A 15,282-nucleotide genomic window follows, 5' to 3' on the forward strand; every position below is an offset into this window, starting at 1 on the left:
ATTAAGGCAACATTAGTTGAAGTTTAAAACAAAGGGCGGGAAAGTAATGGTGATAAGTGGTTGGTAGCTGGGCACAAATATCAAAAATATCCTGAAGCACCTCTGGAATTTGGCCATGGCATGACTGGAGTGTCAGCTGTAAAACACTTCATACTGGTTTAACTTGAAAATGCAAGTTCACCAGCTGCCTTGAAAATGCGAGTTAATTCAACTTGACATTTAACTTTGTTTCAACTCATAAATTAAATTTAATAAAGTTGATTTAACTAGAATGTTAAAGTTGTCTCAATATTGTTTATCACGTTATGAAGTTGTCCAAACTTTTAATCACTTATCATTTTGAACTTGATAGTGTGAGTTCAAATAATTGATTATTTTACATTATCAATTTGAGAAAACTTTCATTACCTAGTTGTACAAACACACATTTCTGCATTTCTGTATTGTAACTCACAGTTTTAAGTTAAAATAACTTAACTACATTTCTACAACTTGCCATTTCAAGTTAAGGGGATTTAAATTCCAGATTTGTTTCAATTCACATGTATGAGTTATCTTGACTTATAATTGTAAGTTTCCATGTTCTCTCAAACATCACACTGAATTCTTGAATCTCAAACATTTATTTAACAGTAGTATAAATGAGCTTAAACACTGGGTTTTAGTACATTTTAAATATGCCTTCAGACCCTATTAGCTGTGATTCACACAAACATGGTCCAACATATCCGTCCCACATACCAGTGGACGAATAGACATACACAAGGTGAGGTTGCAGACAGACAGAGAGACAGACACACACAGAGACAAACAGACAGAAAGAGGGACAGACACAGAGACAGACAGACAGACAGATAGGGGTTGTAGAGGGACAGAGACAGAGAGGGTGGAGGTGTAGAAGACAGAGATACAAGGCAAGGTTGTAGACAGAGAAACAAAAGGAAGAAGAGAGAGACAGACAAAGGTGGTGTGGGACTGTACAATGAGGCAAACCAGTTCATAAAAATCATGATATAACAAGAACTGTGTTGCAACCAGAACAGTTATATAAAAACACATGGGTATCACATATATACAGGTCACCTTTAAAGGCAAAATCTAAGCAGTTTATTTCTGAGCCCATGGATTCTTGCTGAGCACTGGTCCGGTTTTATCTTCATGATGACCCTCTGAAGGAACTCAAAAGAGTATTTCATATCACGGGGGTACTCAAGGTTCAGGCGGTAGATTGTTCCCATTAACATGGCAAAGCCTGCAGAGACATCTCTTACATCATGCAGGATGATCTTATCCTCTACTACCACAGCCATGTTAAAGATTTCCAAAGGAAATGCATCATGCAGGGAGCCTTCGTGTCCTATCAACAGTCCAACTTGCATTCCCTTCATCATCATGTCAAGGGTTTCTCCGTGAGCCTGAACACATACAATACACTTATTAACTAACATCTCCAAGTTTAAAACATCACTGGCATTCTAATAAATAGACTGCAAAATGTTCACTTAAAAAACTAATCTCAAAAAACATTTTATGTAAATTACATTCTCCAAATTACCATTAAAGTAAATAAAGCCCTCTGTTATATAGAATCAGTAAAACTCAGCATTTAACATGTTCAGTGTTTTGCTCTAGAGTAGGCGTGTGTGTATGTGAGTGTGTGAGTGAGGAGACTGGTTGTGGTGTGGTGTTGTGGAACATATACAGTATACATCAATGCTCATACTTCTTATGCCTTTGCCAACACTGCAGCTCTTCAGCTACCATCGCCATAACTATCTCATCATACAATAAGAATCTTTACACAATTTTCGTAAAGAGGAGTGTGGCTTTCAATATGGCAACACCTGTAATGAGCATAAAAAATATGACCTTATTTACATTTCAACTTAAGTGAGTTTAGTATGAAATGTGTCAATAAATTGTCTTACATCACACATCCTGATTATGTTGAAGATAGCGTGGAAGACCAATCAGGGCAGCTGATCTGTTTTGGTTTGTGTCCTACATAAAACAAAAACAAGCAAGAGTAGGTGACTGCAATAACCAAATAGAATCAGCATTTGAGTACACGTTTTTCCCTCCCGATTTAGTTTATACCTCCTTTTGAAGACACTCCAAAACACTACTCAGGGTCAACCTTCTCTTTGATGCGGCATCTTTGTACAGGGCCAAAAGCCTGGGCACCAAGGCATCTAGTCTATCCACGAATGATTCCAGCAGGTCCTTAGTGACAATTCTACTGAATTCGGCACTTGGCTGAAACAGACAGATGACAAAATAGCAAGGTAAAGGGCAATAGTGACAGAAAATGTGGAAAGCATGGAGTTGCAGAGTAGGGGTAGAAACACAAAGAAATCACAAATATGATTGCAACAGAGAGTACATACATTCTGACTACATCAATGCTCAACTGACAAAATACAGGATTTCAATGCGTAAGTTGATTACCTATCTGACTAAACAATGCAGGCCATCTGTCCACGACTGCAGAGATGAGTGGCTCATCACCAATGATGTCTTTTCGTCGCTGTGAGAATGTTGCAGTCATCTGTTCATCCAGGAGCTGTAAATCTGGATCTCTCTTCTGCACTTCCAGAAGCATGGTCTCACGATCCTTCTCTGACAAGGCTTGAAGACCTCCGATGATGCTCATGTTGTTGCTTATAATGCTGAATTATTCTCCCTTGCCCTTTAGTGGAGAATACACAAAACGTACATTTCCAGCTCATGAAGTGGACATGCTTGTTGATGTCTGTAAACAGAAAAAACAAAAAATGAATTCCAACTAGAACTGCAAGCAGTTATGAACGGGGGCCAACCCCCCCCCCCGCCCTGCGAACTGCAGAGCCCACGGAATATGGCCCCAAATGATGATGGCTCGGGGCAAAAGTGAGGACACAGGTCAACGTCTGAGCCGTGGTACTCGCTGTAATGGGAAGTGCACTGGAAGTGCAAAAGGCTGAATGTGTGCCGATTTGGATTTGCTGTAATAAGTCACGCCCACATTGACCAGTCCTGACCACCTTCAAGATATGGCCTCAGGATTTGGCCTACATCATACCGAACAAATTTCGTAAAAATAGGTGTAGCCGTTCAAGAGATATAAACTTCCCATATTTGTAGCGCCCCCTAGTGGCCAAAATTCACCAAATTTATAGCTAGCTACAGAAATTTGTTTGTTAATAATTTGTGCATTTTTTGACCAAGCAAAATTCTTTTGATAACTTTAGATCAGGTCCAGCTGAAGAGTGTATGTGCCAAGTTTCACGCAGATCGGACAAAATCCCAAGGGGGCGTTCGAAAAAGTAGGTTTTCCAGTTTTGCAAAAAACGCATTGGCCTAGGTTATAGCGCCCTCTGCAGGCGGATACATGTAGTTTTTTGTGTCTAAGGTATGTGTAGGTGTCTGGACCAACCCTCCTAATTGCAACCCCCTCCCTTGCACGGTTTAGCCTGCAGCACCACTTTTAGCGGGAGAAAAATAAAAAAATAAAATCTTTACAATTACAATAGGGTTCCTAGCACCGCTGGTCCTAGGAAACGCATCTGCTTGCATGCGCGTTCCCTCAGCCCATCGGGCTTGGCCCCCTAAATAGTGCTTAACTACAATGTGACAATGTTGGGTGGTTAAAATATTCAGTTTTGGTTTTGTTTTATTACAAGTGCTTTTGCTGTTAATTGTAGAAACCGTAGACTATGGCCCCGTCCAGACGTTCGCTCTTTTGCGAAAACGCACATGTATTGCATCGTTTTAGCCGACCGTCCATACGGATCCTGAAAACGCAGCGCCTGAAAACTCACTTTTTTGAAAACGGGTCTCAGGGTGGAGAAATCCGAAAACGCAGCCCTCCCGTTCTCATGTGGAAGGCGAATCCGCATAATTTCCAAAACGATGACGCCAACGCCCCACCCCGCAAAGTCTCATAACAACAACAACAACAACAATGGCGGACTACATGCTCGTGATCGTGCCGCAGAAGATATTGTGCCTTTCTTGCAACTTACATGCCTTGTAGTTGAGTGTGTGTCGCAGCAGCAGTTCGACCTAATTAACGGTCCACACAAACGATTCTGGTTTCCTTGCACTAGCCATTTTCATCATCTTCTTGTTCTGTTCGGTTTCTCCGTCTACTGTCTGTTTATTTACAGCGCACAAGCTTAATGCGCATGCTCTGTGTCTTCTTCTCCGTTTTTAGTGAATGTCAAGCGCCACTTATAGGCCTGGAATATGAACTACAGCGTTTTTGGTCGTTTTCAGTGGATCCGTGTGGACGCAAATATTCTTGAAATGATGGAGAGGAAGACGGAAAAAAAAAAGATTGTTTTCACCCGTCTGGACGGCCCCTATGATATATAATTGCATTACATTATGAACTGGTAAAAAAAAAAAAATCACATCAATATAATCTAAATAAACTGAGCCAAAATCTAGTCGCAAAAACCAGGAAAGTTTTATATTAAATTACAGTTTAATTGTAATAATATGTGCTGCCAGACACTATCCTTACAATTTCCTGAACATTAAAATACACATGTAAACACATTTAAATAAATTGCTGCTAATGTGAAGACACACTACTGAAACAAGAGAGGAAGAGCTGGCTGTATCAGCCTCTAAGTAACAATGTTCCAAACGTTTTCAGAAACTTAGCTAACTAGGTTCGAATGACTTTCTCTAACACTGACGTTCCTTTTTAAAAAATTCTTCAGTTTGTAAGCTCTGTTTGTCTATACAACATGGCGGATGGACTGCGAGTAGACTGCAGTGACAGTCAAAGACGTTGCTGCCTGAGTAACAGGTGTTTGAAAGTGTCCTCAGTCTTAACTGACAAATTTTGTTTTCACTTTAACATATGTATGCACATATACAGTTGTGGTCAAAAGTTTACATACACTTGTAAAGGACATAATGTCATGGCTGTCTTGAGTTTCCAATAATTTCTACAACTCTTATTTTTTTGTGATAGAGTGATTGGAGCACATACTTGTTTGTCACAAAAAACATTCATGAAGTTTGGTTCTTTTATGAATTTATTATGGGTCTACTGAAAATGTGACCAAATCTTCTGGGTCAAAAGTATACATACAGCAATGTTAATATTTGGTTACATGTCCCTTGGCAAGTTTCATTGCAATAAGGCGATTTTGGTAGCCATCCACAAGCTTCTGGCAAGCTTCTGGTTGAATTTTTGACCACTCCTCTTGACAAAATTGGTGCAGTTCAGCTAAATTTGTTGGTTTTCTGACATGGACTTGTTTCTTCAGCATTGTCCACATGTTCTCAATGGGGTTTAAGTCAGGACTTTGGGAAGGCCATTCTAAAACCTTAATTCTAGCCTGATTTAGTCATTCCTTTACCACTTTTGACGTGTGTTTGGGGTCATTGTCCTGTCGGAACACCCAACTGCGCCCAAGACCCAACCTTCGGGCTGATGATTTTAGGTTGTCCTGAAGAATTTGGAGGTAATCCTCCTTTTTCATTGTCCCATTTACTCTCTGTAAAGCACCAGTTCCATTGGCAGCAAAACAGGCCCAGAGCATAATACTACCACCACCATGCTTGACGGTAGGCATGGTGTTCCTGGGATTAAAGGCCTCACCTTTTCTCCTCCAAACATATTGCTGGGTATTGTGGCCAAACAGCTCAATTTTTGTTTCATCTGACCACAGAACTTTCCTCCAGAAGGTCTTATCTTTGTCCATGTGATCAGCAGCAAACTTTAGTGTCGCTTCTGGAGCAAGGGCTTCCTTCTTGCATGGTAGCCTCTCAGTCCATGGCGATGCAAAACACGCTTGACTGTGGACACTGACACCTGTGTTCCAGCAGCTTCCAATTCATTGCAGACCTGCTTTTTGGTGGTTCTCGGGTTGACTCTTGATCATCCTGACCAATTTTCTCTCAGCAGCAGGTGATAGCTTGCGTTTTCTTCTTGATCGTGGGAGTGACATAACTGTGCCATGCACTTTATACTTACGAACAATTGTCTGCACAGTTGCTCTTGGGACCTTAAGCTGCTTTGAAATGGCTCCAAGTGACTTTCCTGACTTGTTCAAGTCAATGATTCGTTTTTTCAGATCTGTGCTGAGTTCCTTTGACTTTCCCATTGTCGCGTTTGTAACCGAGCCTAATGACTGCATCACATGAGCCCTATTTAAATGGGCTCAGAGAAGTCAACAGGTGTCGTCAATCATAATCACTCACATGAAGTTAAGAGGCCATGCCATGAAGCTAATTTGATTTGATTGTAACTTTTCTACATCACCAAAATTGATAATGTATGTTGCTGTATGTATACTTTTAACCCAGCAGATTTGGTCACATTTTCAGTAGACCCATAATAAATTCATAAAAGAACCAAACTTCATGAATGTTTTTTGTGACAAACAAGTATGTGCTCCAATCACTCTATCACAAAAAAATAAGAGTTGTAGAAATTATTGGAAACTCAAGATAGCCATGACATTATGTCCTTTACAAGTGTATGTAAACTCTTGACCACAGGAACCACAGGTTCAATCAACAACCATGGAATTGGCCAAAGTCAATACAACAAATAACTGTAAGTTTAATTTCCAAAAACTTGTGCAGATGAGTTGAAAATGAAAAAGAGCTCAGAGCTCATTCAGAGTAAAAGTAAGTGGACACGTCAGATGTTTAAGAATAGGCTTGTCACAGAGTGTCCACTCTAAGAAGAGTGTCGTTTGCAAGCTGCCGCTGTAAGAAGCACTACCACGGAAGAGCCTGGAGTGTCGGCTCCTACCTCCCCCTATTCCCAAAGGAACAGTGAATATATGTAAATATATGTTCATTTTGAAAAATCAGCAAACTCTTTTTGAAAAATCAGCGAACTCTTTTTACATGAGTGTGTGAGTTTGTGCAGTAAAGCTAGCTAGCAAGAAGCTAGCTACTTGACAGCCATGGCTTCCGACAACACCACCCTCATAAAAGCAAATAAACAAATATCTGACCTCAAAGACGACATCCGTCGACTCTCCCAGGAGTTGCAGAAGAAACAGGCCCTGTTGACCTCCTGTCTGGACATTGCCCATGAACAATCCATGCAAATAGTCTCACTCAAAGCGGCCCTCCAGGATACTGCTCCATGGGATACCTCCACCTGTCCGCGGCCTTTCACTTCCTCAACCCCCAGCCTCCAGTCATCCTGGGCTGAAGTTGTGATCCGCGGCAGAAAGGGAGCCCAGGATACGACTGTCTCTCCTCCTCGCCTGAGCCTCTCCAACCGCTTCGACGCCCTGGCCGACAATCCAGATCTCCGCCCGGTCCCGGGAGGCCCCGCCACCTGCTCTCTACACACGGCTGCTGGCGGTCGTACGGCTCCTGGCTCCGGGGGCTGCCTGCTTCAGGGAGCCGCTGGCCCCTCTCCACCTGCGACCGCTGGCGCTCCGGACTCGGTCTCGGGCGGCTCCACGTCCAGGATGGCTGGCCCTACACCTGCGGTGAGGGAGGTTAGCTCCCCCGAGGCTAGCTCCTCCCCGCCGTTACCCGCCGGTGACCGGAGCCGCTGTGCTTCGGTCACGGATCGCCAGCTGTCTTCTAGGACAACCATCTCTACTTCTCGCCGCAAATTCCTGAAGGAAGCCGTTCTCCGACGCTCTGGAGGCGTGCGCCACCCGATGTCGCTGGCGGACTCTCTTCCTCCTGGGGCCGGGGCGGCCGACCCACCGCAACACCTGTCCTGCCGAGCACCGTCGCCGATCCTGCCGTCAGCACACGCCCCAGACGCTGGATCACCACCATCCCTCCCGGCTCAACCTCATCCTCGCCCACTCTTTCCACCAACCACCCTGATCATTGGGGACTCCATTACACGAAATATTCGCTTTTTCAACGCCACCACCTGTTGTCTCCCCGGTGCAACAGTCCTGGATATCCTGGAAAAACTTCCTCGGCTGCTGCAGTCTCTCCCGTCCTCCATTACCCGACTAGTTATGCATGTAGGGACCAACGACACGGCTCGGGGTGCCTCTGAACTGACAAAACGTGCTTTTATCTCCCTCCTGGACTTCCTTCGCACTTGTGGAAAATCTGTTTTTATTTCTGGCCCCATTCCCACATTTGGTCGCGGCGACGTGCGCTTCTCCAGATTATTAATGCTCAACACCTGGCTCAAACCTGCCTGCTACATCCGAGGTCTTAACTTTACGGACAATTTTAATCTCTTCTGGAACCGCCCCTCCTTTTTTAAACCCGATGGCATCCATCCTAGCACCACAGGTGCTCGCATGCTTGCAGCCAATATCCAATATTCCGTACATCATGCTCCACGTGACTGACTATTTACACCACACACCCCCTCCTTTGACATTCTTCCTCACCCCATGCCAGCAGCAGTACAAAGCACAGTCCAGCTCTCTAGCGCCCCCGTCCCTCCCACTCAGCCCATAAAATCCATCTGGTCCAACTCCCGTCCCCCTTCACGCAACAGTGGCCGGGCCGTTGACCACAGTGTCCTAGCCTCCCTGCCCCGGTCGGCTAGTAGCACTGCCAATTGTGAAAGCACCACTGTCAACTTCGGTTTACTCAATATCCGTTCACTCACGAGCAAGGGCCATCTTATCCAGGATCTCATCACTGACCATAAGTTTGATTTTTTCTGTTTAACTGAAACCTGGCAACAATCCAACGACTTCTCCCAACTCAACGAATCTACTCCTCCGGCATTTACTTACACCTGTCAACCCCGTGGCACCGGCCGGGGAGGGGGTCTCGCAATAATCCAACACGAGAAGTGGAAAGTCTCGCCGGTGCCTACCCCTGCTTTCACCTCCTTCGAATCCACTGTTTGTAAGCTCTCTGGACCGACTCCCACCATCATTGCTACTGTTTACCGGCCCCCAAAACCAAATATTGACTTTCTACATGACTTTGCTGCTCTGCTCACCCACCTATCCACCCTTTCACCAAACAACATAGTACTGGGAGATTTTAACATTCACATGGACAATACCAACAACCCACTTACCAAAGACTTTACATCCTGCCTCGACAGTTTTGGATTTCAACAGCACACCGATACCCCCACTCACTCCAAGGGTCACATTCTGGACTTAATCTGCTGCTCTGGTGTTTCCCCTTCCGATCTAACTGCAGTTGAACTCCCCATAACCGACCACTTCCTCCTCTCATTTAATGTAAAACTCTCTCTCTCCACTACCAAGCTCCCCCGTCTCATTTCTTTTCGCAATATTAAGGATATTAACTTAGATTCCCTCTCCTCCAGCATTGACTCCCTCATGGCCACTCAGAACTCACTCACCCTCGAACAGCTGGTTTCACACTACAACACTGGACTCCAACAGATACTCAACTCCCTTGCTCCGCTAAAAACCAGATCTGTCTCCTTCTCCCTTTCCGCTCCCTGGTTTACCCCCGAACTTCGACTTATGAAAGCTAAAGGACGACAACTCGAGCGGCTATACAGGAAAACTGGACTTCATATTCACAAAGACATTTACAAAAATCATATGTTACATTACAAGAACTGCATTACCCAAACCAAATCCAATTATTACACTGCTATAATCTGTTCCAACAAAGGTAACACTAAATCACTATTCTCACTGTACAAGAATATCACCCAAGCCCCAGAATCTCTACCATCTCACCTCTGTTCAACTGCTTTCTGTAACTCCATCATGTCATTCCTCAGTCAGAAAATCCAGATGATCCACCAACATCTCAGCTCACAAACCACCCTCAATGTCATATCCGAACTTCCTCCTCCTACCCACTTTTTCTCCTGCTTCCAGCTCCCCACCTCCGCAGAAATTTCAGATCTTATCCGCAAGTCCAAGCCATCCACCTGTCAGCTAGACCCTCTCCCCACGGTTCTGGTCAAAGCCTGCCTCCCTTCCCTGGTCCCTCTCATCTCTGCCATTATCCACTCCTCTCTCTCCACTGGAACTGTTCCTACACCATTCAAGACTGCTGCAATTACCCCAATTTTGAAAAAACCCGGTGCAGATCCCACAAACTTCAATAACCTACGTCCAATCTCTAATCTCCCCTTCATTTCCAAGATTCTTGAAAAAACAGTAGCAACTCAACTCCATTCTCATTTATTCAACAACAACCTGTACGAACAGTTCCAGTCTGGTTTCCGCCCTCTCCATAGCACAGAAACTGCACTCTTAAAAATAACCAACGACCTCCTCATGGCAGCTGATACTGGTTTACTCTCCATTCTCATCCTCCTCGATCTCAGTGCAGCCTTCGACACCATCTGTCACACCACCCTCCTCAAGAGACTGTCCTCCCTCGGTATCACTCATACTCCTCTAAACTGGTTCAAATCATATCTCTCCTGCCGTACTCAGTTCATCCAGCTCAAAACCTTCACATCCCATCCTTCCCCTGTCACCTCTGGTGTGCCTCAGGGCTCTGTCCTGGGGCCCCTCCTCTTTATCATTTATCTCCTTCCCCTTGGCAATATCTTCCGCAAACATAACATCACTTTTCACTGTTACGCAGATGACACCCAGCTCTACCTCGCCAGCAAACCCACTTCCAACCTCCCTCCCTCCTCCCTTACCGACTGCTTAACTGAAATAAAATCCTGGTTCACTTCAAATCTACTAAAACTCAACTCTGACAAAACTGAGATCCTTCTCATTGGCACACAGTCAACACTTTCCAAAACCGACAGTTTCCCCCTCATCATTGATAACTGCTCCGTTTCCCCCTCCCCACAGGTTAAGAGTCTGGGTGTCATCCTCGACAGTACACTCTCCTTCCAATCTCACATCAATAACATCACCCGGTCTGCTTACTTCCACCTACGCAACATCAACCGCCTCCGCCCCTCCCTTACTCCCCATACCACTGCTATCCTCGTCCATAGTCTCATCACTTCCCGTCTGGATTACTGCAACTCCCTCCTCTCCGGTCTCACCCACAAATCCCTGCACAAACTTCAACTGGTCCAGAATTCAGCTGCCCGTGTCATCACCAGAACCCCCTCCATCCACCACATCACTCCCGTCCTACAGCAGCTCCACTGGCTCCCGGTCAAGTCCCGCATTGACTTCAAAATCCTTCTGCTAACATTCAAGGCCATTCACAATCTTGCCCCCCCATATCTTTCCAATCTTCTCCATATCGCCACTCCCTCTCGCACCCTCCGTTCATCCTCCTCCATTCTGCTGACTGTCCCCCCTGCCCGTCTCACCACCATGGGGAGCAGAGCTTTCAGCCGCTCTGCTCCCCGGCTCTGGAACTCTCTGCCACCCGAAATAAGGAACATCACTACACTATCTGATTTCAAGTCCAAACTCAAAACACACCTGTTTAAGATCACCTTTTTTAGTTAAATGAATTTTCTGTCAATTTTTACTGTTTTCTTTTCTTGTGTACTTTGTGGCTTAAATTGTCTTTGTTTACTGTAAGGTGTCCTTGAGTGACAGAAAGGCGCCTATGAAATAAAATGTATTATTATTATTATTATTATAACTAAACAGGGGTGAAATGTTTTACAGTGTAAAACAAGAAAATTAAGATCATTAGATTAGACATGAAATAACAGAAATATTTGAGAAAAAAGTTTTGTTGTACATACATAGAGGCCTTTACTTTTGGCAATGGGTCTGTGCCACACCTTAGTGGGGAAAGCGCAAGCGGAGCTCCAAATCCCGCAGCACAGGCTCATAACGGTAAACTAGCTTTCAGAAGTTATATTTATGATCTAATTGTAACCCATTGTAAGTCCACTTAATAACACAATTATCATTGAGCCTCCATATTATGATTTCTCAAAATAAACACGCCACGTTTCAGAGGAAAATATTGCAATGAGTTTGAAAGATTCTTTCAGGGAGCACAGGGCTTCGCTGATGGACTGGATGAGCTACAAGGCAACCAAGGTCCATGGGGATGTCACTGAGCAACTTGTTGCTGCTAATGCAGTGGACATCAGTGAAAGAAGGGAGTATGTCCGCTGCATTGTCTCGGTCATCATCTTTTTGGCCAAGCAGGGAATTGCCTTCAGAGGCCACAGTGAGGGTGAAGACAACTCCAACCAAGGTAACTTTTCTAAGTGCATAAAGCCTTCCCTTCCTACAGCAGTACAAAGCTCCGGCCAATTCCACATACCTTAATCCGTCCTCACAAAATGAATTCATTCTGTGTTCCTCAGCTCAGATCACAGCCAGGATAATGGATGAGGTGAGGGAATCAAAGATGTTCTCGGTCATGGCTGATTAGGCCTAGGATGGGAACAGTGAGCAGCTTGCTGTATGTGTCCGTTATGTGTGTCAGGATCAAATAATAGAACAATTCCTTTGTCTGAGGAGACTCAACGGTTATGATGCTGAAGCTATCACAAATTCCCTGGAACAGGTCTTTCAGTCACACGTCATCGCTGATCTTAGAGTTGTCATATGTTGGCGCAGCAGTTATGAGTGGGTCAGTTTGAGGCGTGCAAGTTCGTTTTTAGGAGAAACACCCAGAGGCTATCTACGTGTACTGCTATGCACATGAGCTCATCTTAGTGCTCTGCCATACCTGCAAGGCCATTCCTGAGGCAAGCAGTTTCTATGACATGCTGGAGAGCTTGTATTCATGTTTCAGCACCTCCATCATAAACAGGGGCGCCGCCAGGAATTTTGGGCCCCATGACAAAAAAATTAAATTGGGCCCCCTCTATGCAGCTGTTGTTACCACAGCTCTAAGACCTGATCTTTAAATATGAGTAACGTTAATTTTAATATAACTTTATGATTAACATTTGAGGATGTGGTGAAGTGTGTGTTAACAGTTGCTTAGTAGTATTTATGGCATAATTTATGGCCTAATTCACAGCTAGCGACGCTCACAAATGTTTGCTGACTGTAGCTAACTGTTACCCTCTTCTCTACAGCAATTTGTAATTCCCATTAGCATCGGCGCTAAGTGAAAACTAACTTTGATGAGCTACGTTTTCCTAAATTGCTAGCAGTGACATTAAGTTCGCGTGTCACATTAGCACTAGAGAAAATAAATTTTAATTTTATTTTAATCTGTTCAGGGACTGACGAAGATGTGGAAAAACTGATCCGCCTGAGGAGAGAGAAGGACCACCTCTTCTCAGGCAAACGCTTTGCCTCGGCATCTGGATGGAAGTAAGTTATGTCACATTATTGTGAAGAAACATCTTATATTGATGTGCATTCTTAATAAAGGTTAAATTAGTTTTATCTTGTGACTAAATTACCATTTATCAAAATTGAATGGACAGATTTGACTGTTATCTACTTGTTATTACATTGTGTAGAGCTGTGTTGAAAGAGATGGGCTTGGCTGGCGTGGTGAGTCCTGCGAGAGAGTCTTAAAAAAGACCTACAAGGTTTGTATTAAGTGTATTCTATCACCATAGCCCTATAAAGTGAAAGTGTATATGAATGTTGTGTGTGAAGACCTGTAGTTATATTTTAAATATGAGATGCTTATTTTATTCTCATTATAGGACATATGACATTACAGGGTAAAAACGATTGATGATTCAGGGAAGATGCTTACTAAATCTGATTTTATTTTATTTCAAAATTACCTTATTACCAACATGCAGGTTGACAAGATTGTTCCTTTATGATTGTGGGAATACTTGAAATAACTAAGTTTAATAGAAAACATAGGTCTAAGGGACAGTGTATTGTCATGAATAATGTCAGCCTCAATTAATACCAACCTTTTTGCTACATACCCTACTTGGTAGATAAAAAAAAAATAACTACAGTGTAAATGTTTTTATTACCCCCTTTATTCCATAACTTAATGTCTTGTTACTCTATACCTACATATATGTGTTGGTATGTGCTGTACTGGTACACTGTGGGAATAGAAGATTACATGGTAAACTCTGGGGGTCAAGTTTTACATTGCAGGCTGTAAACTAAAATGATAATTGAATGTCATATACATGACTCAGACAGTGACACACCAGGGAATCTGTCAGGCATAGAGGAGCCAGGGCCACCAAAAAGACAAAAGCGTGATGCCATTTTGGAGTTGCTGGAGAGGGAGGAAAAGAGGGCAGAGGAGAGAGACAGGAGAGCTGAGGCCAGGGAGGAGAGACTGTTGAATCTTCTAGAAAAGATTGTAGAAAAAATTTGAGACAAAAAAAGAGATCTTCCTCTATAAAATTTTCTTTAAAAAATGTATGAAAACTGACTGAACTCATTTCTATAATCAGTGTTGGCGCTCATTACTCAAAAAAGTAATATATTACACATTACACATTACTCTCAAAAATAGTAATGTCTTACATTACAGGATTACTCCCTGAAGAAAATAATTAGTTACATTCCTTGTTACATTCTTTCTACTTGCTCTATAAAAGAGGTAACATTTCCTCTACTATGTACGAGGCAACAAGCATATTCATCTCAGATTTCGATGTTGTCATTACCTTCTGGTTCTGTTGAAAAGAAAGTTTTGGCTGCTTGCTTGGCGTCTTATTACTCCACGGTTCCTTAGCAACAAACTTTGTGTGTGCGTGCTGTCTCTGTAGGTGCTTCGTTAAGTTTGAGGTAGTGTTAGCAGCGGTGGAGAGAAGTTTCCAACACGGGCAAAGTGTGCACCTTACAGTCAAGTTATTTTCCTTACAGACAACAAATTCAAAGTAATGTTTGTATCTCCAAGTAACATTTGCTGAGGCTGCTCACCTCTGTCATCTGGAGCCTCTTCCAGAGGCTTTAATATGTCCCCATCTCTGATGCATAGGTTATGCACTATGGCACAACAAGCAATCACCTTCACCGCAAATGCAGGGTGCATCTGAGAGCCTTGAAGAAGACTGATCTCCATCTGGTCTTCATGATGCCAAAGGCCCGTTCGATGACAGAACGGGCCTTTGCATGGTGCCGGTTAAATGGTCCAGCGACCACACCCCTTACAGGCTCTCTGTAGGGAGTTACAAGAGCAACTGGTCAGGACATGCAGGGATATCCACCATCCCCTAGGATGCAGTAGCCCTCAGGTTGGTACAGGCTCTGGACATACAGAGGGCTGTTTTTTAGGACTCTAGAGTCATGCACTGACCCTGGATAGCTGACAAATATGTCCAAGAATTGGCACTGGTAGTCACACACAGCTTGCAATTGGATTGAATGAAACAATTTTCGATTAGAATAGCACTGAGCATCTGCACCGAGTGGCTTTATGTGGACATGGCAGCCATCAATGCTGCGCACAACCTTGGCGAATGCTGGTGATCCAGCCAGGCATGCAAAGCCAGCACCAATTTCTTGCAGGTCATCAGACGGTGGAAAGCGGATGACCCTGTTCTTT

The 15,282-nt window shown here is 43.8% G+C and overlaps 1 long non-coding RNA gene across 1 annotated transcript; it reads right to left on the reverse strand.

The window, feature by feature from the left end:
* Positions 1–604: 604 nt before the first annotated feature.
* On the reverse strand, positions 605–12,407 carry LOC115594046 (uncharacterized). The gene is made up of 5 exons (XR_003986418.1): positions 11,576–12,407; positions 2,449–2,689; positions 2,098–2,256; positions 1,929–2,001; positions 605–1,415 (listed from the first exon to the last, which is right to left on the reverse strand). It is a non-coding gene; the product is annotated as an uncharacterized LOC115594046 (long non-coding RNA).
* Between the last annotated feature and the right edge of the window lie 2,875 nt (positions 12,408–15,282).

The sequence above is a fragment of the Sparus aurata genome, chromosome 13 (genome assembly GCF_900880675.1).
Source record: "Sparus aurata chromosome 13, fSpaAur1.1, whole genome shotgun sequence".
Lineage (NCBI taxonomy): Eukaryota > Metazoa > Chordata > Actinopteri > Spariformes > Sparidae > Sparus > Sparus aurata.